Below are 27,537 nucleotides of genomic sequence, written 5' to 3'. Positions count from 1 at the left end.
TGAATAATACCACACACCAGACACAAGAATCTCTTCACTGCTATTATCCTATATGATTTTAAACCACTCAGGAAGGTGCTCAGGGCAGGAATGTTATTCCCATGAGTCAGATGGGGAAACCAAAGCTCAGAGCATGACTTGCCCAAGGCCACATGAGGTCCATCCTTCTGCCACTCACTAGTGAAGCCTGGTGCTCTTTTTAATAAAACCAGCTTACCTGGTTTCTTCCAGCTAATAAGGAAAGTTTTTATAAAGAATGAAACCTGTGGCCAATGAGTAGGAAAAGATGATATAATGTTTTTGACTAAACCAAATTTTCCTTTGAAGAAAAATTAGTTTACATCTTTATGAGTTGGTTGAAGAAATTTAACTTAAATTGTACGTACATGAACTTAAATAGTGGGCTTATCATGTGTTAGGCATGATTTTAAGGGATTAATTTTTTAATTTTTACAACAAGCATTATAATTCACATTTCATGGATGAGGAATCAGATGAGATATCATTCCTGCTGGTACTGCTCCTAAAAGTCCCAGCTAATGGTAACAGCAATAGTATTAAAGATATATGAATTTCTTACATGCTTTACATACAGCTTTCCCTCTGAATATTCACAAGGACCCCGAGAGGTGAGTTTTTTCATTTTCATTTCATGGATGAATAAATCAAGGCTCAGAGTTCAAGTAGAATGGCATGATCCCATGGTTTATAGATGATAGATCCCAGACAGGTCCATTCAGCTTTTTTGTTCCTCTTTCAGACTCTCCCAAACAGCTGGTCTGACAAGAATGGCTTTTGTGTATAAGTTAGACCTTTGGGGAGAGGGATGTTAGCTCCAGGTCTCAAATACCTCTAGGGCAATAAGTAAAGTATTTTTTTCCAGAATTAGGAAATACCGAGGAATGGGCATTATGGCTAGACATTCTTTCTAGGTACACTTTCTAAGCTCATGTATTTCTTTGATGATTTTCTAGATTAAGAAAAAAATACAATATTGTGTCATTATCTTCAGGCAGCAAGATGCTAAAGCATCAAATTGGCATCTAAGTAAATAAAATGACTTATATTATAATTAACTGAATTTTATACAACCTATTGGTACATTTTAATATACTTTGAGTAAAAGTGACAATATGCCAGTAGCCACAGTTTCAATATGTAAAATAATAAATAGAACAGTTTCCAGTAGATAAGAGACATTCAACACATGCCATTTATGTGTGTTTACATATACTAACTCATTTCATGCAGAGGTTATCCCAAATAAAAAGCAGATACGGTCAATTTTTTCTTCATTCTCCTTTTAAGCTCCTCCACCCATGAAAACTTTAAAGCTAGAATTTTGATATTTCCATAAAGTACTTTGTGTCTTAGCAAGAATGTTCTGAATAATATCAGGAATATAGGAGATGGATAAGAGTGTGTGTGGGGATGAGGAGATCTTTGTCTTATTCAATATTTTTATGGATGATTTGACAGTTATTTTAATTAGGCAATAGGGAAGCCAAGGGGAAATGGGTCCAAGTTATTTAGGAGAAGCTTATCCAGCTAAAACAATGGGTCAAAAATAATTTGGTCAAAAGCAGACAGGTTAACTTGACCATATAGTCAAATGACAATTTGATAGAGAGCAAATATTCCAAACTCCAGAACTCCTTCCCCAGTTGGAGCAAATCTACCTGGTGGGAAACTGTAACATTCTTAGAAGAGAGGAGCTCCCCAGCCTTGTCTGGATGGTTGCTGTCTACTGGAATGGCCATGGTATCTGCAGACAACCCGGGAGGACAGAGTCTACTTTCCCTTTCCAGGTCATCAGGCAGGCCACTGTGTCTCAGGGTGCCAGCAAAAAGATACATCAGAGAACAACAGAACAAAGAGAAGGAGAGGAGGCGTCACTAGACTTGACATCTGGCTCGTTGAAAGTCCCCAGGAAGCAATTCTATCACCTACACACTCCCTACTTTTTTGAGAAGATGGAGGAATCACGATGGATGGTATCCCTGATGTTCTCCAGGACCCACTGGTGGCCAGGGTACATTTAATCCACACTTCGGTCTGCCCAAGAGTGCTAGTATGAACCCCAGGCTATTCGGAAATTTGCCAGAGTAAAGCAGCATCCTTTAGGAACCAAAACAAAAAACCAAAAAACTTTACCCTTTAATAGCAGTGGGATTGCTACTTCAAAATTCAACATAAATATCAGCAACAGTGATGAAAAATCACATTGTTCCTTTGAAGACACATTTAGAAGCTTGTAAGATTTTCTTTTCTCTCCCTTTGTGGTGAGTAGAGTGACAGAGAACACAGTAGTCAACTCATAAGCACCATTAACTGATTACATACCTATGAGCTATAAAGGGTTCTGTTTTTCTAAGGAAATGAAGGTCAAGGATCCACAAGATTATTTTAGTATTTCACAAGAGCCTTCTCATTCCTTTATTTCTCAAGAGCCTTCCAGGGGAAGGATTTTTCCTGAAATGGTCTTCTGAAGTTGGATCAAAGTAACTTGATTTGTAAGTAAAGTTTAGGATTACTTGATAGACAGTGTGATATACCAGCCATCTTCAGGAATGAAAACAACCATTAAAAGTGCTGTAGTAAGAAACACTCAGTGTCAAGCACTGAGATGAAATATCCAACACCTGCCTGACAAAGTAGACCCCATTGCTGGTGGGAGGTGAGCCACAGGGAAACCCTAGTACTAGGTAGCAATGCAATTGTTAAGACTTTTGGCCAATGATGAATTGGGATGTTACACTGGTGGAAAGGAATTCATTAGGTGGGGCTATCTATCAGGTATTTGAGAAATATGAGGGAAATAATATTTTTAAGGACAATGGCACTGGATAGCTATTGGTAAGCTCAGTGATCTGGAAAAAAATAATGAAAAGCTGAGTGTGATTAGCAGACAATTATAAGTTAACAGTGAATGTTGGAGAGAATTCTCTGGTAGCATGTAAAGAGGTATAATCTCCTATGGTGGAGGGTTGAGAAAGCTGGGAAGCAGCTGCAGGAATTTGACATAGTAGTTTAGTTTCAAGGAAGGTTAAACTCCCAACTAAGACAAGGCACTGGTTGAAAAAGAATGGGACTTTGACACATGGAATAGGGACATCTGGATTGATACCTTCCCTTCCCCACCCAGCACGGAGTCCCCAGATTTCTCCTAACCTTTGCAGACTACAAATGTGGCACCATTGCTTCCTACTAAGGGATAATATGCCTGTCTTTCTTGAAGGAAATGCAGAAGTCCCTTTCCTGTAAAGTAACATGCAATTAACTTCCTCACTCCACAATCTGCTCCTACTCCCCTCTTGGCCACTAGATCAATAAATAGGGTTAGATCATAACATGATTGGGTTTTTGGTTTTACATAGTATATTCACTCCAGCATGCCCTCTTCTCTGAGACTGTTAATTCTCCTTCCACAGTAAGCCTTGGCAATATCTGGTCTCGCCTCATTTCTTTGGGCCTTCCTAGCATCATGCTCAAAATATCTCCTGGGGCATTTTCCCATTACTTAGTTCAATATTCTAGGAGAGAGTTCCCAAATCAATCAACCCTCCCTCATTTACCTTTCTATTTTTGCCCTTTATAGAGGTGACATTCATCTTATCTCCATTTAATTCACCAGTCTGCCTCCTACAGAAACCAGATGGATCCTGAAGGGTAACAGTGGATGGCAGAAACTCAACAAGTAGTAGTCCCAATGGCAGCTGCTGTGACAGCTAAAGCAGATCAATACTGCCCTATGCTCACAGTATATGTTCTATATTCTTTTATAATCTTCTCAAAAAGAGTTTGATGCTTCATAGTCATTTGGAATGTACACTGGTGTGTGTTCACTATCTTACTCCAGGGTGTGAACTCTCCCATTCTTTCTTCAAATAGAGTCTGAAAAGACCTGGACATCCCCTAGAACATCATATATTGGTTTACTCTATGGATGGCATCCTATTAATCAAACCAGGTAAGCGTGATGTGGTCAGTTCATTGAAGGCCCTGGTGAGACTCGTGCACTCTAGAGAATGTGAGATGAATTCTTTGAAGATTCTAGGGTGAGTTATAGTAAAATTCTTAGGTACCCAAAAGCCAGAGGCCAGTGAGAACACACTCTCCAAAGCAAAACAAACAAACAAACAAACAAATGAACAAATACTTCCTGTACCTCTAGCATTAAAAAAATGAGTATAACAACTGATAGGCCATTTCTGATTCTGGAGGCAGACTAGTCCTCACCTGGAAGTGTTGCTGTAACTGGTAGAGCTGGTGACATGAAGGGCTGCCCGCTCTGAGTTGGGACCAGAAGGAAAGGACTTTGTAGTAGGTCTAGGCTACAAGGCTAGGACCGCAGAGTCTAGGCTACCAATTCAGAAAGTCAGGTGGAGGCAGAAGCAACCCATCACACAATGGAAGTGCTGCATCGAGGACAGTCCCCAGGCAGCACTAGAACACAAGCCAGCCGTATGGGTAGGTAGCTCAGATCACCATGTCCTCCATTACTCTTACTCTAGTACCCATCCTGCAGACCATATATGGGCTCCTTTAAGACCAGCTAACAGAAGAAGAAAAAGGCTGAGCTTTGTTTTCAAAGGGTCAGGTCAGTCTGTGTGTACACACTAGAAATGAATTGTGGTTGCATTACAGGCCCATTCAGGGCTGCCTTAAAAGACAGTGCTGAGGGGAAATCATCCCAATGGGCAGAGATTTGAACGGTGCAACTGGTCATCCATTTTGTACAGAAGTGATTTGAGGTTGGAATATACATGGACCCATGAAGACTGCTGAGTGACTTGGCCAGATAGGCAGGGCCCTAAAGAGAGAAAGATTAGGAGATCAGGAACAAGGAGTCTGGAGTAGTTGCTTACAGATTGTGGCAAGCAGAATAATGGCCCCCAAAGATGTCCACACCCTCATCCCTCGAACCTGGGGATATGTTACCTCACATGGCATGGGACCTGGCAGATGTGCTTAAAGTTATGGTCTTTGAGCCTGATTTTTTAGGTGGGCCCAATCTAATCACATGAGTCTTTAAAAGCACAGAATTATCGCCCTCCACCCGCAAGGACGACAAGAAGCCCCAGTTCAGATGTATCTTCTCTCTCTTTATTTCCGCAAGTCTACACACTTATATACGTTTACATGACCAATCAGCGAGCAGGGTACAGGAGGGAGCGAATCAGGCTGTGCACAAACGAACAACTTCTCTAGCAACCAATGCTGTTTACTTCCTCTTTGGGCGTTCCGCTTAGTCTCACGAGGCAATCCTAACCTGGCAACTAGCCAGGCACCATCTTTTAATGGCGGAGGCCGCCCTGGCCAGGGGCCTGCCTCCGACACAGAATCTTTCCAGGCTGCAGTGGGAGAAAGAGAACAGTCCAGGAAGGGTTGGAGAGATGGCAGCCCAAGAAGGATTTAATGTGTTTTTTTGTTTTTTTTTTTCCCCAATTTATTTATTTTCAGAAAAACAGTATTCATTATTTTTTCACCACACCCAGTGCTCCATGCAAGCTGTGCCCTCTATAATACCCACCACCTGGTACCCCAACCTCCCACCCCCCCCCCCGCCACTTCAAGCCCCTCAGATTGTTTTTCAGAGTCCATAGTCTCTCATGGTTCATCTCCCCTTCCAATTTACCCAAAAGCACATACCCTCCCCAATGTTCATAACCCTACCTCCCTTCTCCCAACCCCCCTCCCCCCAGCAACCCACAGTTTGTTTCGTGAGATTAAGAGTCACTTATGGTTTGTCTCCCTCCCTATCCCATCTTGTTTCATGGGGGCTTAAGTGGGTAGGATTTAATGTTTTGTTGCTGATTCTGAGTATAAGGGGCTATGTGCAAAGATGGAAGAAAGCCTCACAGAACTAAGGTCAGCCCCTAGCTGACATCCAGCAAAGATACAGAGCCTTCTATTCTATAGCCACATGGAACTGAATTCTCCCAAAACCTGAATGAGGAAGAAAACTTACAGTCCCCCAGAGCCTCCAGAGAGGAATGTAGCCCACTGACACCTTGATTTCAGTTTAGGAAGACCCATACGGAACCTCTGACTTCCAGAACTGTGAGATAATACATCTGTGTTATTTTCAGCCACTGAGTGAGTGGGAATTTGTTATGGCAGCCATAGAAAATGAATGCGTGGGTAGACATAGGATCTGTGTTTTGCTTCATTGATTTTAAGAAATGTGTAGCTGGGATCATTACTTAGCTATCTGCTCTGATTATCAGAGTCAACCTCAACTTTGTCTATTGAACATAGACTCAACTTTGCTCAGGGCCTCCCATGAGGTAGGATTTGGTTCCTGCTCTGAAGAAATTGACAATCTGGTAGGAGAGGTAGTTACCATACAAACAGCACATAACACCTGCTGTTACAAAGCAGAGAGAAAGAGACAGACAGAAGAAGAAAGAGAAACAGAAAGGGAGGAAGGAAAGGGAAGATACAAAGGGGGAAAAAAACCCAGATACAATTTTTATAACTCAGAAGAAGTTAGTCATCTTTAAACAAATGTTTAATGTTGAGATGATAGAAACCACAAAGGCTGTCCTGAGTATTATCACTGGAGAAGATAATCCACTTTCTTTAAAACTCACTAAATGAGGAGCCTCCATACCATGAACTATTGTTCAGCCTTTAAGTAGAAATTCTGACTTGTGCTTTAATATGAAAATGCTAAGTGAAATAAGACAGCCACATAGTGACAAATCTGTGTGACTTTTACTTACAAGAGGTACTTAAAATAGGTAACTTTATTAGAGGCAGAAAGTCCAAGGGTGGTGACCAGGAGCTGGGGGCAGGGTTGGGCAGTTCCTGCATAAGGAGCTTCAGTTTGGGAAGACTAGAAAGTTCTGGAGATGGACCATGGTGAGGGCACAACAGTTGAGTGTTCAGTGTTAAGCTACTGAAATGTCTGCTTAAAAATGGTTAAAATGGTACATGTTTTGCTATGTAAATGTTACAATGATTAAAAAATCAAATCTTAAAAACCTGGCCAAGAGTCACATAACTGAGCCCTCTCCCTGCTAGTTCAGAATGGAGGATCCAGTCCTGCTCAGTTATGAAGTGGGCTGCATCTCTCCTGTTCCTGTGTCGCTTTAGATGAGGAATTTAACATAACAGGGCTCGGGGAGGCAAAATGTATCCTCCTACATTTCCTGGCAATCTCTGCGTTTTAAAGGAAAACGGGCCAGAGGATAGGTTCTGCTCTGTGACCACCATCCCACCGCGAGCCGTGGTCAGCCAACTTCATCTTTTCTCTCTTTCCCAAAGCTTGCCTTTCTCACAAACACAACTTTGGAATGTCTGCTCGGTTTTGGTTTCTTCTTTATAGATGAGCCTCGGTGCTGTGTTCTTATTATTCCCTATCTCAGCCCCTAATCTTGAATCCCCGTTGCTGGCCTCCCTAGAAGCTGTCATTTAAATCGAGTGCGGAGTAAACAGTGGATGTGTGTTGAGGGGTGGGGGAAAGCATATTCTAGATGCCGCTCAATTTATAGTTTCCTCCTCTTGGCGTTTTCAGCTTTCAAAACTGGTCTGGATATGGGGATTTTAATCAGAAAATAATGACACACACTTAAGTTTGAGAATATATTTTGGTAGACTCTCTTTAAAAAAGAAAGCAAAGCTAAAATAATGAACAAAACCCATGTTGGAAACCTGGAGAGAGCATATTTTCTCTTGTTAATGAGGAATTAAGGTGTAGCATGCAGTTAAGCAAATTCCCCTTGATCTGCAGCAGATACACTGTCGTCCATTGGGTCAGTTTCTGTGGGCTGGCAGGTGGAGCTCTGGGAGCAGAGTAGCAAATATGTTCCTGAAGAGAGATGTGAATGGTAGGTAGGCAGACGGGCTGGAGAGATCCCACAACCCACAGCAATCATCCCAGGAGGAGTTCCTAATGACACCTGCCAAGGGAAGGTGTACATAACATAAAATATTATAATATAAGTTTTATTCGATATATAGGATATATGAATCTATAAGTGAACAGCTGAAGCCAGAGTCATTATTACCAACAGTAAATGAAAAAAAGATCTGGATTTTACTCTCGAATTTCATTTGCCACGTCGTAAGTAGTCTAGGTAATATATGTCTATTTGCTCAGATTTATTGCTAAGGCAACAGTTTCCAATTCAGCAAGGTCTAAGAAATGAAATTTTAGAAGTGTTACAAGGAAAGTTTGGGCACAAGTTGAATTTCAGCTATGTAACTCAGGAGGCTGAGTTTGAAGCTGTTTTAATGATGAGGGTCTTCGGTGTTCTTTAAGGAGCTGCTATGTATGGGAAATATTGTCTGCTGTGGTTGGGCTAGTGGTTGGGGGGTGGAAGCAGAGCTGATCCAAATATTGCCTTAGAAAGATTGATAGTATTGTGGAGAAAGACCCTCTTCTTCCCTTCAACATCCATCTATCTGGGCTTAGAAGCAAATTGACATAAACAGATTAACAGGAGAAAATCAGATGCGTACTCCTCAAAGGCATGGAATTCCAAAGACAATGAGGTAATAGGAAGTTTGTAACTGAGCTAAGGAGAGGAGTAGGGCCAAGACAGGCCAGTAGCAGGAAGGTTAAAGGAGATGTTTTGGAAAACAAAAGTTGCCCTATTATTCAGTTAAGTTTTAAGTAAAGGCGGGTCTCTGTTAATAGCTTTCTTCCTGGTTCAGGTTCTCCTTTCCCAAGTAAATTGAGGCTGTTGGGAACTTAGAGGAGAGCTTTTTCTGCACCTGCTGGGTTTTGTTTACTTTTAACTGAAAATAATGTTCAGGCCAAAATAACACATTTTGGGGGCAACCTGCCCTTGGCCCCTGCACTATCTGCTGAGTAAGGCCCCCTCTTTCCTTAGAGTTTGCCCAAGCTGAAGGGTGTAAGTCAGCGGCTGCAGAAAGCAAATTCTCTACCATGTAGTTAAGTTTTTCTAAATGAAAAACTAAGATCCATTAAAAATAAAGCAAGAAGAGAAATGATCAGAAAAAGAGTTCTGGTGGCATTATCACTGTCCCTCCAGAGTCTAGCACCAATGACTGCAAAATAACAGGTCAATAATATTTAGTGGAGGAATAAATGAAAATCTTAACAATTGGAACATATCCTAGGTGTCTACGAATGATAAAAATGAGAGCTCAAACCATGCTTAGGTATCCGTGTGCTTTCCCAGAGCTATGTTGTGCTTGTCCATGTATACACTTGAGTACAGGGCTAGGTCTAAAATCACCTGTCTACCTGGCCCCAAGAGATGAGACTTCTTATCCTGCCCCACCCCCCACTGGGCTCTATCTCTGCAGCCAGAGTACAATTAATTTTATCCACTGACTATTGCTGTGGGGGAACCAATTTACTCCATTTGTCTACAAAGGAGACATTTATTCCTATACATTGTAACTCTTCCTGGTTTTGTATCCCTCAGTCTTTTAAAACTGCCGATCTCTTACCTGTGTTCTGCAGATCTCCTCTTAAAAGACTTTTTTCCCTAGGGAGTTTAGAATTCTCCCCTTAGGAGAGATTTTGATATACATCCCCGCTGAGGAAATTGGCAAATAGGAAACCCCCTGCGGGAGAATTACATAGACCTTTCAAACTACATATATGCTAAGGTCCTGCAGTGTTCCTTGCTACTGAGTTAGAATATGTGAGGGGCGCCTGGGTGGCACAGTTGGTTAACCCTCTGACTCTTGATTTCTGTTCAGGTAGTGATCTCAGGTGCTGAGATCCAGCCCCGCATTGGGCTCCATGCTCCCTGTGGAGTCAGCTTGAGATTCTCTCTTCTTCTCCCTCTGCCTGTCCTGCTTGTGCTCTCTCTCTCAAATAAATAAATAAATAAATAAATATTTAAAAGAATTAAGAGTATCTGGGTTTGAAGCATAGTGATTATTTCTAGAAAGCTCCATAGGTGCTTCTAATACATGCCCCCAAACTACTGGGATTTACAGGGTACTCGAGAGTAGAAGGAACCCAGAGAATTCCACGTTTCCCCTGCTCCCAAACCTCTAATGCACTACTTAAAAAAAAAAAAAAAAAAAAAAAGAGTGAGATTTAAATCCTTTTTTAAAAAGATTTTTATTTATTCATTTGAGAGAGACAGAGAGAATGAGTAAGAGCCTGAGCAGGGGGGAGGTTCAGAAGGAGAGGGACAAACAGACTCCCTGCTGAGAAGGGTGCCTGATATGGGGCGACATGCGGCTTGATCCTGGGAACCCGGGATCATGACCAGAGCTGGAGGCAGATGCTTCACCGGCTGAGCCACCCAGGCATCCCTAATACGACTTTTTTTTTTTTTTTTTAAGATTTTATTTATTTGACAGACATGAGAGAGAGAGAGATTGATCACAAGTAGGCAGAGAGGCAGGCAGAGAGAGAGGGGAAGCAGGCTCCCTGGTGATCAGGGAGCCCGATTCGGGGTTCGATTCCAGGACCCTGGGATCATGACCTGAGCCGGAGGCAGATGCTTAACGACTGAGCCACCCATGCGCCCCAAATACCACTCTTAATGTGAAACTCCAGGAGCACAGTTCAGAGGGGCTTGGAAGAGGTGTTTCATCCCTTCTCAGCTGAGCTTCCATTGAAGGGTACAGATCCCAACATTCATTCCCACCGAGGGAAATGCCTTGCCTCTTGGCTGGGGTCCCTCAGAGAGGGAGACAGAGTCCTGGGTGGTTTGTGTGATGCCTGAGCGTTGGGGACAATGAGCCCTCAGAAGACCTAGGACACACCTACTGTGCCCTCCTCCCTTCCCTCTCCAGGGCCTGCCTTCAGAACAGATTCCGCCAGTTCCACATTCCACTAGGAGGGAAGGAGGCATGTCTGAAGCCTGAAGCAGATGCACATTACACAGAAATGCAGCCTTACAGCCAACTTTCCAGGATGTTCCTTAGCAAACACTGGAAGAAAAGCCCTCGGCTGGCCCGCTCTGCCCTAACCGGGCTGAGGTGGAAGGAGCATGGAAACTCCAGAGCATACACTGAAGAACGTTTCATTTAAACTTCAGGCTTTATTTTAATTTCGTCTGACTGAAAAAGGGCCAACTGGGAAATAGGCTTTTTATTTCCCCCTGAATATGGCCAGGGAAACTAGGGATTTGGAAGAGCCGGAGGGAGCAGTGGGCACATGGCAGTTCCCCGAGAACAGTTTGCACAGCTGCAAAAGGGAGTTTTCTGTGTGCTCGCTCCAGGGCGAGCCATAGGGAGGCGAGGGGCTGACGTCAGCGGGGCCTCTGAGCCCGCGGACCGGGTCCCACACCCTCTCCCAGTACTCACAGAGCCCCCCACCACACCCTGGCTTTCCCTTCCAAATGCGGAGCTTCTGAAAGGTGTCAGAGCCCTGGCCGGGGAAAGGGGAACCGCAGCTGGGCAGAGGAGAGGGGGGCCAGCATCTGGGCCTGGAGGAGAGACTGCCTGTCACGTGGCACAGCCGGCTCTGAGGGGACCGGACTGAGTGTGTGGTGGCCGGCTTTTGGCGTTGGACCTTCATTTCCATCTTGCACTGCTTTAAGCTGATTTAGAAAGTCTCTCTTTTCTTAAATAGGAATGTATTTTAGATGTGCAAAATCTGCTTACCATATTCTCCTGGCCTATTTGCCTCCAACAGATTTTAAAAGCCTCCTTTGTCCTGACGGTGCCAGCTCCTAAGCCATCCAGAATGTCCAGGTTTCCCCCAGATCCGCATCTTGAAAAGCAAAGATTATTAGCCCCAAAGCATTTTCTTTCAGTGGAGACCGTCACATGGAGTAGACCGTGGATTCACGGGGCTAGTGTCTCTTTAATGTGGCAGTAGGCACGGTGGCAGGGAGGGGGCCCTTCCCAGAGAATGTTCTGGGCACTAGGAGCACAGACGGTTGTCTCCCTGGCCCCTGGGCTCCCCATTCATCTCTTCTCTGTTGCACTTCGGCCATTCATGTTTGTTACTGATCTGATTTTCACCTGTTGTTTAACCTGCGAGACTCCCGATTTCCTCCTTTGCAGAATGAGGATAATTTCTCCTGTTACTAAGCTGCCATGAATAGAAAATGATATTGTGGATGTGGAAGTGCTTTAAGACGTTCCAAATGCTAGGTCAATGACTAAACGTGAGCACAGAGAGAGAAATGCAGAGGCCAAGAGTTCAAAAGCACCGTCCACCACCTTAGTGCTTACCTGAGGTGATTTCAGAGTCCCCAGTCTTGCCGAAAGAAGCAACACCCGCTTGGGACACATCGCAAAGTGGTAAAGGAAAGATGCTTCGGTAGACATCGCCTCTTTGCGAGTCTTACTCTCTGCAACTCACTGGCCAAGGACTAGAAGACTCTGGCCGTGGTCCTGCCTGTTCCAGTGCACCCCCGCCCCCCGGTCCCCTGCTGTCAGACATGCTGAACTCCCTCATCACTGAAGTCAGGGCTGAGACTGGAAAGGAACTGGGGAGACACATTATCCACCAGCTGGTTGATATTTGTGTATGTGGCAAGTATTACTTTCTATGATCTGGACCCAACTTTCTTACCATTTTCCCTCAGAAATTCCGTGCCCCAGTCAAACTGGAATGCAACATATTACTTGAAAATTCTACACGTTTTCAGGACCAAAGAAGGTGGGAAAGGAGGTTGGAGTAGAGGGAACAGCATGGCGAGGGCACAGAGGGAGAAGATAAGAAATCCTGAGTGAGGTTGGGGTGTAGGCTGGAGAAAGTGGGTTTTGAAAGGTGGTGTGGTTTGGATAGGTGGGGAGGACAGGTAAGGGCAGGTATATAGGGTTTTAGAGCAGGGAGAGCTCTCAGAGACTTTCCAGGCCAATGGCTTTTTGACTGTATTCTGCAAATTGTCAAGAATTGTACAGGGTGGGGTTCCTGGGTGGCTCAGTGGGTTAAGCCTCTGCCTTGGGCTCAGGTCATGATCTCGGGGTCTTGGGATCGAGCCCCACATTGGGCTCTCTGCTCAGCGGGGAGCCTGCTTCCTCCTCTCTCTGCCTGCCTCTCTGCCTACCTGTGATCTCTCTCTCTCTGTCAAATAAGTAAAATCTTTAATTTAAAAAAAAAAAAGAATTGTACAGTGCGCTGCCTCCAAGGGGTCACCATGTAAGGGAGAGGAGTCTTGGGGTAAGAAGAGCCCCAGTATGTGAGAATCTGGACTCTGTGTTGGTTGTCAATAAAAAAAACTCATTTTTCTTAATTCACTCTACTTACAAGGTGTCACATGAAGAGAGAGTTTTGAGTCAAAGAACAAGCAAGCAAAGAAGAATTGTAGGATCAAAGTGTCCAAGCCGGAAAGGGCCTTTGTAAGTGACTGGTGACATTTTAGTAAAATAGGTTAATCTCACCTACATTGCAAATCCTCACCCTGGAGCTCTTCTTTGCAGACCCTCTTTCACAAGATTTCTTTCCTCCCATTCCTGATTAATGTCCAAAGATGGCATTCAAAAGGTTGAAAACGTGGGTGGGGAAACAATGCTGGTAAGACAGGGAACTGAGACAAGAAAGACAAAGAAGATGCCCAATGAGATTTAAAAAAGATAAAATACAGCCCTTTCCATAATAGGAAGGATAACTCAGAGAAGTTCTTCAGAATGTAGACAAAGAGGGGAAAGTCCTGGGTTACTAGCATAATAATTGGATAGGATGGAGAAATCGTAAGTGTAGCTGATCAAAGAATTTGAAGAGGAAGGTAAACTTTCTCCGCACCATTAAAAACGAATAAGGAAAAACTGGTTGACTTAGTTTTAAAAAATATTGTTTAACTCACTTCAGGGAAATAAGCTAATAGACACTGATAGAGACAGAGTCTTACATAGGTGGTTTGCATATAGAATAGATAGATACAAGGAAAAAAAAAGGAGGAACTATCTTGAGCTTTACCATCTATTAAACACAGTTTTTTAAATATACTGTATTATTCTTAGTGAAGGGAGGAAGGGAGATGGGTTTAAATGTCAAGTTCAAGTAAAATTACATGAAACTTCCCCCTCTCACACATACATGCATACATATCAACTTATAAAACTGGTAAGGAAGGAAATTTCCTTTATTTGGGAAGGAGAGTGTGTCAAACAGAGAGTACACATACCAAATGGAGCTAAGGTTAGTGTTGTAAATTCTATTGGAAGTAACATAAAATGACCAACTTTATACTGTTATCAAACATTTTTGTGAAGGTCCTAAACAATTCAGTAAGACAGGGTAAAATATCAGAAAGGAAGAGACATAGGGTCATTGTTTGCAATATGATTATACCTCAAAACCAGAACTAGGAGAGTTTAAAATGTTCAGATAAGAGAAAAATATTTAATTATCAAACAGTTATGCATATAACTAAAATATTTTAGAAATTCCTAAATATTTTACAAAGTTTCAACAATAGTCTTATGCTATTGTATATGGGATCTTTTAAAAATTTTATTTTTCTAAGACTTCCATGAAAAACAAAAGACTTAAAATAAATGGATTTTTATATTGCATTTCTGCTTAGGAAGAGTCAGTCTCATATAAATTTCAATTCTTTCCAAACTAATCTATAAACGTAATATAATTCTAATAAGGTCTTAAGAGCAATTTTTTTCTCTTTTTTTTTTGGTGTAGGGAAACTACATTGATTCTAACTTTCATTTGGAAGAGTAAATGCATGAGAAGAGTAATGAGTAGAGATCTGCCATCCCAGATACCAAAATATACTTTAAAGCCACAGTAATTGAAACACTCTGGGTTTGAATGATGTATAAAAAAAGAGATCAGTGAAACAGATCAATGGCTTCAAACAGTCAGGCTTATCTGAAGCTACATGAATTTGGAATATGAAAGGCTGGCCTTGGACCTGCTGGCATCAAGCTGGGTGTTCATGATCATCCAAAGGGGAGTCACTCCCAAGCAAGAGGCCAGGAAGGAGAATGGCACAGGAGACCTCCATCAATGAGCCTCCCCACCGTGGACGAGCCAGGCTCAACGGCAGGAAATGCAAAGACTACAAGGCTCATTGACCAGAACTCAACACAGGTCAATGATCCACCTTTTAATCTGAAGTCCCAGATTACCACAAGTTACCCAATGATAGCTATAAGACCAAGAATGAAGCAGATGGGGGAATGCCCTGCCTTTCTTCTGACTTACTTCAGGGTTTAGTTTGGAGTCACACTGTGCCTTTCAGGGGAAGAGGTACAAGCTCTCTGTTCAGAGCCATGTCCTGAGAGGCCCACTGCAGGTGGGGACACGAAGTGGGGTCTGCAGCAGAACTTTCACAGAGAAGTTGTATTGACTCAGTTCCTCCTATAAGTTCCCAGTGCACTTGTGAGAGGGGGCCCAGCTGGGCTCGGGCTGAACCAACAGTGTGGCCACAACCCATCCTTGGGTGTGGAAAGAGAACCAAGGTAGAACACACCAGAACTGTCTAACTCAGCCTTCTCTACATTTGTTGAAACCTGATTTCCTGAAGAGTGGTCAAGTGATGAGTGTCACATTCTGTTGACTTCTTCCAAATCGTGGGCTGCCATTGTCAAACCTTGGTCATGATGTCCTTTTCAGGCAAAATGGCTGAAATAGAAGCCCATTGACTTGGGCAGTAGTAGATGATAGTAGTAGTAGATGATAGTTACTAGTAGATGATAGTAGTAGTAGTAGTAGTAGTAATAGTAGTAGATGGGGTAGTAGATGCTAGCTGCTTCAGATGCCAAACTCCTGGAATCTCCGTTTCTTCCAAGAGCAGTGGCTTATATTATGCTCACATAACATTTCATATGAGTTGGGAGGCTTTCCTCCATCTTGTACCTTAGCTGTATTTATCATTTGATCTCCACGTTCTCTGCACAGCATGTGAAGGACGGAGAAAGAATATTGATCTGAATTCACTAGAATAGGCGTATACTCCACTTTTACTCACAGTCCAACGCTGGGTGGTCATGTGATTCCAACTTAAAGGTAAAGGAGGCTGGTAGTTGTTAGAGGAATACATGGATAATCATTCTGTCCCAATCGTCCATGGCACACTCATAATATGGGGAATGTTTCACAAAATGTCAAAACGGAAGGACAGAACAATATAAAGAGCCTTTGACTGGCAGTGCAAGTACAGGGTTCCAGAGCTATTTCTGCCACTAGTTAACCCTTTCCTTCTCCATACTTCAGTGTCCTCATCTGTAGAAGATAAAATGGGGTTGCCTGACAAATGTTCTTTCTGGGTCAAAAAGATACAATTCTATGGGAAGCATGTGGATGACCTCTCAGCATTTCTACACCTAGAAAGCCTTAACAGGAGTCTTAAAGGAGACCAAAAAGAGGAAGATGCCCCCTCAGAAGCCTATCTATGGATTGGTCTGCTGTTCATTCTCAGAGGCCCAGATTCCCAGACAAAATGCCTAGCATGAAGGGTTTCAAACTATTTCACATTCATTCCTAATGTTATGACCGTAAAAACCTCTAGGAGGAAACTTGTAATTTTGCCTTAAGATGTCTTTGTTAATGCTTCTGAATGTGATCAGCTCTGATCTCTCCCTGGTATATTGGGGAAAATGTTCTAGGTCTTATAAGGCAAGACATTTAAGAGCACTCTATTCTGAACTTAGCTCCTAAATTCTCTGTATTCTTCAAGGCACCGGAAGACTTGTGTCAGGCCTCCCGGAGAAAGCCACAGTCCCTCTTTCTGCAGGGCTGGAAGGTACATTGCTCAGGGAGGGATCTATTCCATGTGTGGACCTAGCTGGCAGACATTCAGTCAGCATCTGCGTTTGGTATGGGCTGTTCGCTTAGGAAGAAAATTATGATGTATGCAAAAAGCCTAAGGCTAGAGAATATGGGGCCTGCAGGAAACACGAGGCAAAGGATACATTGGGGCTGAGTGTTCTAGTCTTCTTTGTCTAAATAAGATGACCTCTGAAAAGTTAATGGGACCTTTCCTTCTGAAAGCACAGAGGATATCTCTGCGTCTTCTGTGAACTAGCTTCTCTCTCCTCCTTAAAGTGGGGTACGGGAACACCTGTCTCTGCCTAACTTGCTCTAAAGAGACTAGAGCTCCAGACTCTTGCTCTGGGCTAATCTTCTGACTGCCCGGATCTGAAACCGTGTTATCACTCTGGAAAGCCACCCAGCATTTCTCACCCTCAACCTATTTTGTCATCAGGGCAGTTCAGATGGAAATTTATTCTACATGGAAACCTCAAATTATTTTCCTGTTTTCTAACCAATAAACCCCTTTTCCCTCACTGCCCTGACCCAACAACCTTCCCCTCCGCTCCTCAGAACCATGCTGTCCCCACCCACTCCTTGACTCGTTGCTAGGGTTGGTTCCAGCTCTCTACATGTTTCTGTAAGAACAGTTGTTTTCAATTACATTCCAAAGCCTGGGTGAGCATTTCTGAAAGCAGCTTCCTAGTTTTCAATTGGCCGTGGCAATAGCAGCCTCAGAGAAGAAAACTCTTTCCAGGAAGAATGCAAACCTCACTTACTCAGAAAGTAATTTGAGGCTTCTTTTTCCATCGCACAACAACAAAAATCACTGAGGCTTTTGCTGTGCTCATAAGGAGAGGCTTCTCCACAAAGCAGTCTGTGTGGAAGTAAGTGCTTCAGAGGTCCGGATGAAGGGGCCATCACATAGACTTGTGGCTTCCAGAGCTGGCCTGAAAGCCAAGAAAAGCAGCAGTGAAGGTCCAGATCTTTCACTGCTGGAGAGAGTATGAAATTCAGGCCAAATGAGACCTTACAGTCTTCAAAACTAAGGTGATCCTTCATCTGTGGCATGAAAAGAAGCTTGGAAGTGCCTGGCCAGAGTGCCGATTGATAGGAGACAGTGAGAAGAAGGCAGCATGATGGGACAGAGTAGGAATAATGGTATGTCAGGAAAGGGGGTCGAGGCCAGGCTCAGCCACAAACCATCTGTCTGTCTTGTGCTGGAGAACTTCCTTGTGTTTCTTTCAGATCCATTTTCCACCCTCTCCACCCTGCTGTCTGTCTTGAGAGGCTGCTCCCTAAGGGCTAAATCAAGAGCAACCAGGTCCTCCAGCTTCTGGCTGGGGTCAGTTGATGGCAGGTCCGGGCAGGAGATCAGAGAGAGAAGGTGGACCAGGCATTGGTTCCCCAGCTTTCTCCCCTGACCCTAGAAGGTGGACTGCTTCTATCTGCTGGAGGCATAGCGAGACAGCCATGTTCTCCAGCTTCTGGAACCATGCCTTTCTTTTGTCCGTTGTGTCTGAGGGGAGTGATGGCTCTCAAAGCTCATAAGTCCTGAGGGTATTGACCCATACTTTTCATTTTTCCTGAGTCCTGTTCACATGTAGAGTCCATGATGCAATGCTTCTCAGTGCTGTAGTTTGTGTGTGTCTCCTGGGATCCTGAAGGCTCTATCACCCAATTCAGCTTCATGGTGTTATTAGGGGTAGGGACTTTGTATCTCCCAGGGCCCCTCCATAGAGTATCCATGGAACATTTCATGGAGAATGTTCCATGAAAGCAGAGACTTTCCATTCTTGAACTTGAAAACTGAGGTCCAGAGAAGTAGTCCATTTATCAGGTCTACCTCCCTTAAACTGTGCTTTAGCAGCCACCGGAGGGACAGGGTGAGGGCATAGGATGACACGAGAACCCCTTACCCATGCGTCCAAGTCAGTAGCTCTGTTTTACCTGTTTAACAAAATCTTCAGCAGAAACAGCAAAATGTCAGAGAATGGAGATGATGGCCACAGAGTATTGTGTGCTGAGCAGAAAAGCTGGTACGAAGACTGGAAAGGAATGGGAGCGCTGGTGCCATTTTATTAGAAGAACCCGTATTCCTGGAAAAGTAGAAGGAGAGTGCAACGGAAGCATTTTGCATCGCCTGCCCGCCACCTGCCTTCCTTTTATTTTTTTATTTTTTTTTTCCCAATTTATTTATTTTCAGAAAAACAGTATTCATTATTTTTTCACCACACCCAGTGCTCCATGCAAGCTGTGCCCTCTATAATACCCACCACCTGGTACCCCAACCTCCCACCCCCCCGCCACTTCAAACCCCTCAGACTGTTTTTCAGAGTCCATAGTCTCTCATGGTTCACCTCCCCTTCCAATTTACCCAAATTCCCTACTACTCTCTAACGCCCCTTGTCCTCCATGCTATTGGTTATGCTCCACAAATGAGCGAAACCATATGATAATTGACTCTCTCTGCTTGACTGATTTCACTCAGCATAATCTCTTCCAGTCCCGTCCATGTTGCTACAAAAGTTGGATATTCGTCCTTTCTGATGGAGGCATAATACTCCATAGTGTATATGGACCACATCTTCCTTATCCATTCATCCGTTGAAGGGCATCTTGGTTCTTTCCATAGTTTGGCGACTGTGGCCATTGCTGCTATAAACATTGGGGTACAGATGGCCCTTCTTTTCACGACATCTGTATCTTTGGGGTAAATACCCAGGAGTGCAATTGCAGGGTCGTAGGGAAGCTCTATTTTTAATTTCTTGAGGAATCTCCACACTGCCTTCCTTTTAGAATCAACCAGTTCTTAGAGCGCTAGTGTGGAGGGGGCGCAATGGCTGCCACCCTGCCCCATCACCGACCACAGAGAATTGCATTCAAGCAGATGCCTGGCCCAGGAGAAATGCATCCTCGGCTTGGCTGAGAACACGAGCTTCTTTCTCTGGAGAATTTGAGCCAGGTGACCTCCAGTTGTCATCTCATGATGTTATGCCATAGAGCAACGGTGACGTGGTGCAGGCACAAGGGAGAGGCTTAGGCCTTCTAGAGGCTTTGGCTGGTCGAAGCAGCCGCAGAGAGCATCTTTCTTGGTTTCTCCATGTGGTCCCTTGTCTCAGCTTTTAATATCTGTGCAAACTCTGTCAGGCTGGCTGTTTTCCCTTCTGTTGGACTCTAAGAGATTTCCCGGAAATTTACTAACAAATGCCCTATTCTTCTGCTTGATTGAGAAATGAATAAATAAATAGATGGAGAAAGGACAAATCTTCCTTACAGAAGAATTCCACATGACATATGAAGATATTTCTCCTTTAGTCAATGAAACTTAAATTCCCTCCTTTTAAGTGTGGGCTGGACTTGGTGACTCCCTTCTAACAAATAGAGTACAGAAAGGAAAAATAGAGCTTTATAGTGAAGAAGCCTTGCAGATGCCACCAAGGTGAATAGCACAAGATGCTGATCAAGGTGAATAGCACAAGCGACAGTCATGTAAAGTTCATGTACCCCCTGATATTTACCCCTTAAAGGGAAAAGGCATTTACTTCTGTGGCATTTTTGCTTTAAAATTCATAACTCCTATTAAATAATAAAGAAACAAATCAGATAAGTCCAACCTGAGGGATATTCTACAAAATGGTGGACCAGTCTTCTTAGAAAATAAGGAAAGACTAGAAACCCCTCTCACGGATGAGAGGAGACAGAAGAGAGGTGACAACCAAAGGGAAAGTGGTTTCCTGATTTACATCCTGGAAGAGAAAAGAGACATTGGTGAGAAAGCTATGAAATCCAAATAAGGTATGTAGCTCAGATAGTAGCATCACACCAACGGTAGTTTCTTACTTTTGATAAATGTACCACAGTTGTATAAGATATTACCACTAAGAGAAGCTGGATGAGTGTATGTGAGGACTCTCTGTACTATCTCTGTAACTTTTTAAAAAATCTATAATTATTTCAGAAAAAAAAAAAAAAACTACTGAGAAGTTCAGTGAATCTCCAGGAGCACCAGGGGACCAGTTGTGATGGATACAGATCCAAAAACTGTTGCCAAACCCACAGTGTTTGGCCCAAAGAACTGGACCAACAAAGACTACAGAGCCCATGCTGGGCAGACACTTCAGGCTTCACCACCACCACCACAAAACTGGGTGCTTATGTGTCATTGCTGCCTCTAGAAACTGGATGTCACTTCTGCTACCACCATCTGTCACCAGAATGGAGTTGGGACAGCCCCTGCTTCCTCCCATTGCTGGCTATGCTTACACACTAGCTGCAAGGAGGTTGGGACTTGAGTATTTGACATTTCAATTCTATCTCTGGAAAGGAGCTCTATTTCATAAAATAGGAGATTTCCCAGACATAAGTATGCTTACTTGCTGGAAAGAAAGATAATGTCCATTATGGTGATTGAGGTCATCTAACTGGAGTGGTCAGACAAGGTCCATTGGAGGAAGTAGAATGTAGATAAGGCAGTGCTGTAGTGAAACCAGATTTGAAATAAAACTAAACAGCATTTGGCACTCAGTCCTGTGGCAGAGGTGAGATTCTGAGAAACAGAAATGCATCATTCTCATACAAAAGTTGTGTTGAACAAGCAGTACATAAAGTATAAGAAGAAAACCACTTTATTTTTGTCTTCTGCTGAACCTTTCAATCAACTTTGTGGGTCCGCGTCTACTACGTTTTCAGTCAGGGGTAAGAGATGTTCTCAAGTATTTTATAGTCACTCTTGAGTAATACGCACAATTCTAGGGGTCATTTTAAGTCACAAATTATAATTTCAGATTAGCATTAAAATGTCAGCCTTATGTAATAGTCAAAATTTCAAATTTGCTTCTAAGTTGAGCCTTCTTCCCTTCCTCTGGTTTGGGCCTGAAGTCAAGGAAGGAAAGGGTTGCTCTTCCCTCACATCTGTTCTTCTGACTAATCATGTTTCAGTCTCCCTAGGGTTGAAGCCCAGTAATGGTAATAGGTCACGGGAGCAGAAAAGTTTCTACTTATCTGTAAAGTTAGATTTTATAGTCTCTGTTTTTGTGCAAATTTAAAGTGACTTTTCTCATGAGCTTTCACGTGGTTCTTCAGAGATTTTTGGAGATCTCTTATCTGCAACTCCTTGGCAGGGCAAATGCAAATCTTTCTGGCTGGTCACTTCCTTTTCCCTTCATTTTCTAGAAATCTAGGAGTTCCTCAGCTTCTCTCTACTCAAGTCTTATGTTTCTAGGCCACATTCTTGCATAGGACCTAAGATGACCCCATGACAGCTTGCTCTCTGGACCCACTTCTAGTCCCCAAGAAACACTCATGTATTTACCCATTGACCTGACAGACTCCGGAAGGCGTGACCTCTATCCTCTCATGGGCGCCTCTCCATTGTACCACCGTAAAAGCAACCGGTAGTCTTTCTCACATACTTTAGACAATACTGTTCTCCTCAGATGCAGGGAACATACATTAAGCTCAATGTAGGTCTCTTGAAGCCCTTTTTCCTAAGCTTACGTAGGAAGTTCAGACACTTGCATCCCTTTTCCTGAGGGTAGAAGAAAGGTAAGACTAATGACCAGGAAAAAAAAAAAAAACCAAAAAACTCTAAAATTCTTCTCCACCTGTTTCCAATTCCTAACTCTTTTCCACCCAAAATATAAAGGAGGAGTTTGAGTTATCTAGCCTCTTTCCTGTCATTTCTTTTGAAAATATTTCAGCGTGGTAAGCCTTTTGCTTTCAGCTGTGGCATCTCTTCACTTGGTGTTTTAGATGAATCTTCCCTTTTAACATCTTGTGATGCTTGGATATCCATCTTCAAAGCAAAACCAAAAACCAAAAAACTTGTATGATCCCTCTTGTATATTCCCACTTGCTAGAACAACCTGAATTTCAACAATCATCTGGGGGTGTGCTGGGTTAGGGACAGCAGCAGACACAGCCACCTATGGTAGAACAATATATGGTCAACTTCTCCAGTGTATTTCTGGTGGATTCTCTTATCCTAGAGGCCTACTCAAATGCCAGTTATCTTTTCAAATGTGATCTGTGCACTACACCAAGACAAAATTTTTCTGCTTTTTCTTCAGATTCAGATTTTCTTCAAATTCAGATTTCTTTCTTTTTTCTTTTTCTTCAGATTCAAACATTTTAAATGCCTAAATTCATTCTATTTCTATTCCACAGTAAAACCAACCTTTCTAGATAAAACTTGTTTGATTTCCATTCAATATAAATTCTTCTGTTCGAGCTCATGCCCCTGAAGTGAGAAGCTTATAGCAAGAGTACTAACAGAATGCAAAAAATCTTCAAAAAATACTAGCAAACTGAATGCAGCAATATACAAAAAAGATTATACACCACAACCAAGTGAGATTGGTTAGTTAAATATCTTTTCAAAAAATCAATTAAGGTAATATATCCGCCAGTAGAATAAAGGACAAAACCACATGATCATCTCAATAGATTCAGGAAAAAAATGTGACAAAATTCAACATTCCTTCCTGATAAAAACACTCAACAAACTAGGAGTGGAAGGGAACTTCCTCAGCCTGATAATAGGTATCTACAAAAACCCTACAGTTAGCAATATATCTACCGACAAGAGAAAGAAACTTTCTCCCTAAGATCAAGAACAAGACAAGGAGGTCTATTCTCACCAGTCCTATTCAACATTGTACTGGAGATCCTACAAAGGGTAATTAGGAAAGAAAATTAAATAAAAAGCACCTAGTTTAGAAAGGAAATAAAACTATCTTCACTTGCAAATGAAATAATCTTTATATAGAAAATCCTAAGGAATCCACTAAGAAACAATTAAAGTAAAAATACTACAACAGACTTTCAGGTTATAAAATCAATATCCAAAGATCAGTTGCATTTCAGTACACTAGCAATAAACAAAACAAAAATTAAATTAAGAATATAATTCAATTTACAATAGCATCACAAACAATAAAATATTTAGAAACAAATTTAACCAAAGAAGTGTAAAACTTGTATTTTGAAAGCCACAAAACATAATTAGGGAAAAAGTAAAAATTTAAAAAAAGACCTAAATAAATGGAAAGACGTCCCGTATTAATGGATCAGAAGACTCAATTACTCAGCCATAAAAGAAGAATAAAATCTCATCATTTGCAGCTTCATGGATGGATCTAGAGGGTATAATGCTAAGTGAAATTAAGTCAGTTAGAGAAAGACAAATGCTATGTGGTTTCACCCATAAGTCGAATTTAAGAAAGAAGACAAATGAAAAAAGGAAAAAAGAGAAAAACCAAAAAATAGACTCTTCTTTTTTTTTTAAAGATTTTATTTATTTATTTGACTGACAGAGATCACAAGTAGGCAGAGAGGCAGGCAGAGAGAGAGGAGGAAGCAGGCTCCCCACTGAGCAGAGAGCCCGATGTGGGGCTCGATCCCAGGACCCTGGGACCATGACCTGAGCCAAAGGCAGAGGCTTTAAACCACTGAGCCACCCAGGCACCCCCCAAAATAGACTCTTATATACAGAGACAAACTGGTTATTGCCAGAGGGACGGTGGGTAGGGGGATGGGTAAAATAGGTGATGTGGATTAAAGAGTACACTTACCATGATGGGCACTGAGTAATGTATAGAATTGTTGAATCACTGTATGGTACACCTAAAACTAATGTAATACTGTATATTAACTATACTGGAATTAAAATAAGTAAGTAAATAAATAACTTTTTAAAAAGATGCAGTAGTCTCTTAATTTATCTACAGATTCAATGCAATCTCTATCAAAATACTTTCTTGCCTTCTTTGCAGAAACTAACAAGCTGATTCTAAAGTTCATATGGAAATTAAAGGAGCCCAGAACAGCCAAAGCTATCTTGAAAAAGAAGAACAAAGTTGGAGAACTCACTTCCTAATTTCAAAAGTTACTGTGAAGTTACAGTAATCAAACAAAGTGGTACTGGAATGAACATGTATATTTCATATGTTATATATGTGATATATATGTCATATAGGATATAGACATATATATCACATATATAACATTTAATATGGATGTTATCGATAATAGAATAGAACTGAGAGTATAGAAATAATCTCTCATGTTCACGGTCAACTCATTTTTGACATGGGAGCAAAGATAATTAAATGGGAGAAAGAACAGACCTTTCAATAAACAGTGTTGGGACTAATTATCCGCATGTAAAGCTTGACCTCTACTTCATACCATAAACACCATATATTAAAATTAACTCAAAATGAATCAAAGACATAATTTTAAGACCTAAAAGTATAAAGTCTTAAAAAAAAAAGAGACCTACATTTTTATCAGTTTGGATTAGGAGATGGTTTCTTAGATACAAGACCAAAAATATAAGAACAAGAAACAAATAGATAAATTTAACATCACAATTAAAATCCTCTGTGTTTTACAGGACATCATCAAAAAAATGAAATGATAACCCACAAAATGGGAGAAAATTTTTGAGTATCATATATCTGATAAGGATTACTATCCATGATATGTAAATAACTCTTAAAATTCAAGAGAATAAGAACAAATAATCCAACTTTTTTAAATGGACAAAGGATCTCAGTAGACTTTTTTAAAAAAAGATTTTATGTATTTATCTATTCATTTATCAGAGGAAGAGAGCATGCGCATGAACAAGGCAGGGGGCAGAGGCAGAGGGAGAAGCAGATTCCCTGCTAAGCAGGGATCCCAATGCGGGACTTGATCCCAATCATGACCTGAGCCAAAGGTAGAATGCTTAACTGACTGAGCCACCCAGGCATTTCTTTAAAGAAGTTCTACAAATGGCCAAGTACATGATTGCATAGCTCCATGAAAATACTACAAACTATCGAATTGTATACCTTGAATGGATTATTTGGTATGTAAATAATATTTCAGTAAAGCTATTATTAAAACAAATGCTGAGATAGTCTTTACCTTGAGAAACCATGAGCAGGGCTGAAATGAAATGCAGAAGAATGTTCGTAAAATAATACAAAATGCAATAAATCTTGGTCTTGCTACAAGTTGCAGTGAATACGCTATTGTTTCTCAAACCCAGCACAACCAGCAGAGACACTGCAATGAAAAGTAAGATTTTTAACTAGATGGTGGTTTGGTAAAGCCCTGACTCCTCCTTGGCTGATTTCAAAACAGAGCCTGGGGTTAGGGTCTGTGGCTACTACAAGACCTCCCGGCTCCCAGCTGCAGGTCAACAGCACTGTCCCACCGGCCTGGGCTGCATGAGATGAGGGGTCCCTCGGGGTGCAGGCCCTCAAGATGATAACCCAGAACTAACTGTTCCTAACGGTCCCGCGAGAGCCGTGAGGCAGCGGACCCCCAGCCACAGGGTCCATGGTCCCAGGGCACACGACACAGGGAGAACTGTATCTTAGCCTTGTGTCCTAGCCTGGGTTTCCTTAACAGCAAATGATCCTCTGTGAGCGGGAGCAGGAGTGAGGGCAGGGCTAATACTTGGGGCAGGAAGAGGGTCCAACACCCTTATGATTTGTCTTCCACCTGCGGGACATTCTGAGAAGCCCCACAGAATGCATCTTAGAAGAGTTCACTCCTGGGATGACAAGAAGACGTATTTAATCCCCAGCTCCTCTTTGCCACTGGGTAAGGGCTGTCCTGTGGGGAGTTAACCTCCCACTTCTAGGTTGTGCCAGCCCAGGTTCCCACAGGCGTGCTGTGGAGACAGAGGGGCCCGGGAACACCACGCATTCACCCAGAGCCCTAAAGAAGCCTGGAATTGGCAGAGCTGGAGGAAGATGCAGTCATCCGCTAGGCTCTGTGAGGTCTCAGGATTAGCAGGGCCCAGTGAGGCGTGAAACCGTGGGCGCTTTGTTCAAAAATTACTGGAATTTCAAGATGGCTACAGCAGAGCATAAGCCAAGCTCAGGGCCCTCTTGAGCCCCGTGTGGCTTCACTGGTTGCCTATGCCCCTGAAGCTGGCCTTGTCTGGACTCTTAAACAGCAACTTACCCCTCATTCCCACGCCTCCCCCGCATCCTGCCACGTGCGTGCGCGTGAACACACACACACACACACACACCCAGGGATGGCCTGAGTGCATCTTCCTAAGGAACACCCACGCTGAGGAACTGACTTTCCTCTTCCATGTCTCTGTCTCTCTCTCAGCTCTGGCCACACAACTGTAAGCTCGGCCTCCATGGGGGTTGCTGACTCCGCTGGGGTGTGCTGAGGTTTTTTCCAGGCCACGGTCAGATCTGGGCAAAGCAGAGAAGTTTTCATAAAGCTGCTTAGTATTTTTCCATAAAGTTCTTTATTATAAGATTTTTGTCCTTACTTAAGAAATGAAATTATGGCGATGGCAAATAGCATTTTTTATTTCGGCAAGGTATGATATTATTTTCTTTAAGTGGCAGTCCTTGGCCAATGCTGGACTTCAAAAGAAAATTACTAGCCTGTGAATGCCTGAGAATAATGGGATGGGAGGTGGGAGAAGGGGTACGGGTTTAAAATCAAAGACCTGGTGGAGGTAGGGATTTGATCGTGTTGGGACAGGAGGGGAACAAACCAGGATTTTTTACCAAGAGTTCAGCACCTCCCATCCCCCACAAGACAAGAGAACCGTCAAACCCCCTGAGCTCCAGCCTGGACCTTAGGAATGTTCCTGGTGTGCTCTTTCTTTCATCCAGTTTCTGGCCAAGGCTCTGTCCACCGATGAAGGGGAAAGCACTGCCTGCCCAGTGGGACACGAGCGCTGGGGCAGCTCCTCATCTTAAGAACACATCCCCATCCTCCACTTACCCACCGAAGTTTCACTATCGGTAATGTGCTGCTTTGGGTAGAATGCGAGCCCTCTGGTTTCTTTAAGTGATTGAGTACATCGGTGCTTTAATTTTTATTTCCTAAAGATCTATTTATTTATTTGAGAGAGAGCACGAGCAGGAAGGGCAGAGGAAGAGGGACGAGCAGACTCC

The sequence above is a fragment of the Neovison vison genome, chromosome 1 (genome assembly GCF_020171115.1).
Source record: "Neovison vison isolate M4711 chromosome 1, ASM_NN_V1, whole genome shotgun sequence".
NCBI classification, from domain to species: domain Eukaryota; kingdom Metazoa; phylum Chordata; class Mammalia; order Carnivora; family Mustelidae; genus Neogale; species Neogale vison.
This window is presented reverse-complemented; position numbering follows the sequence as displayed.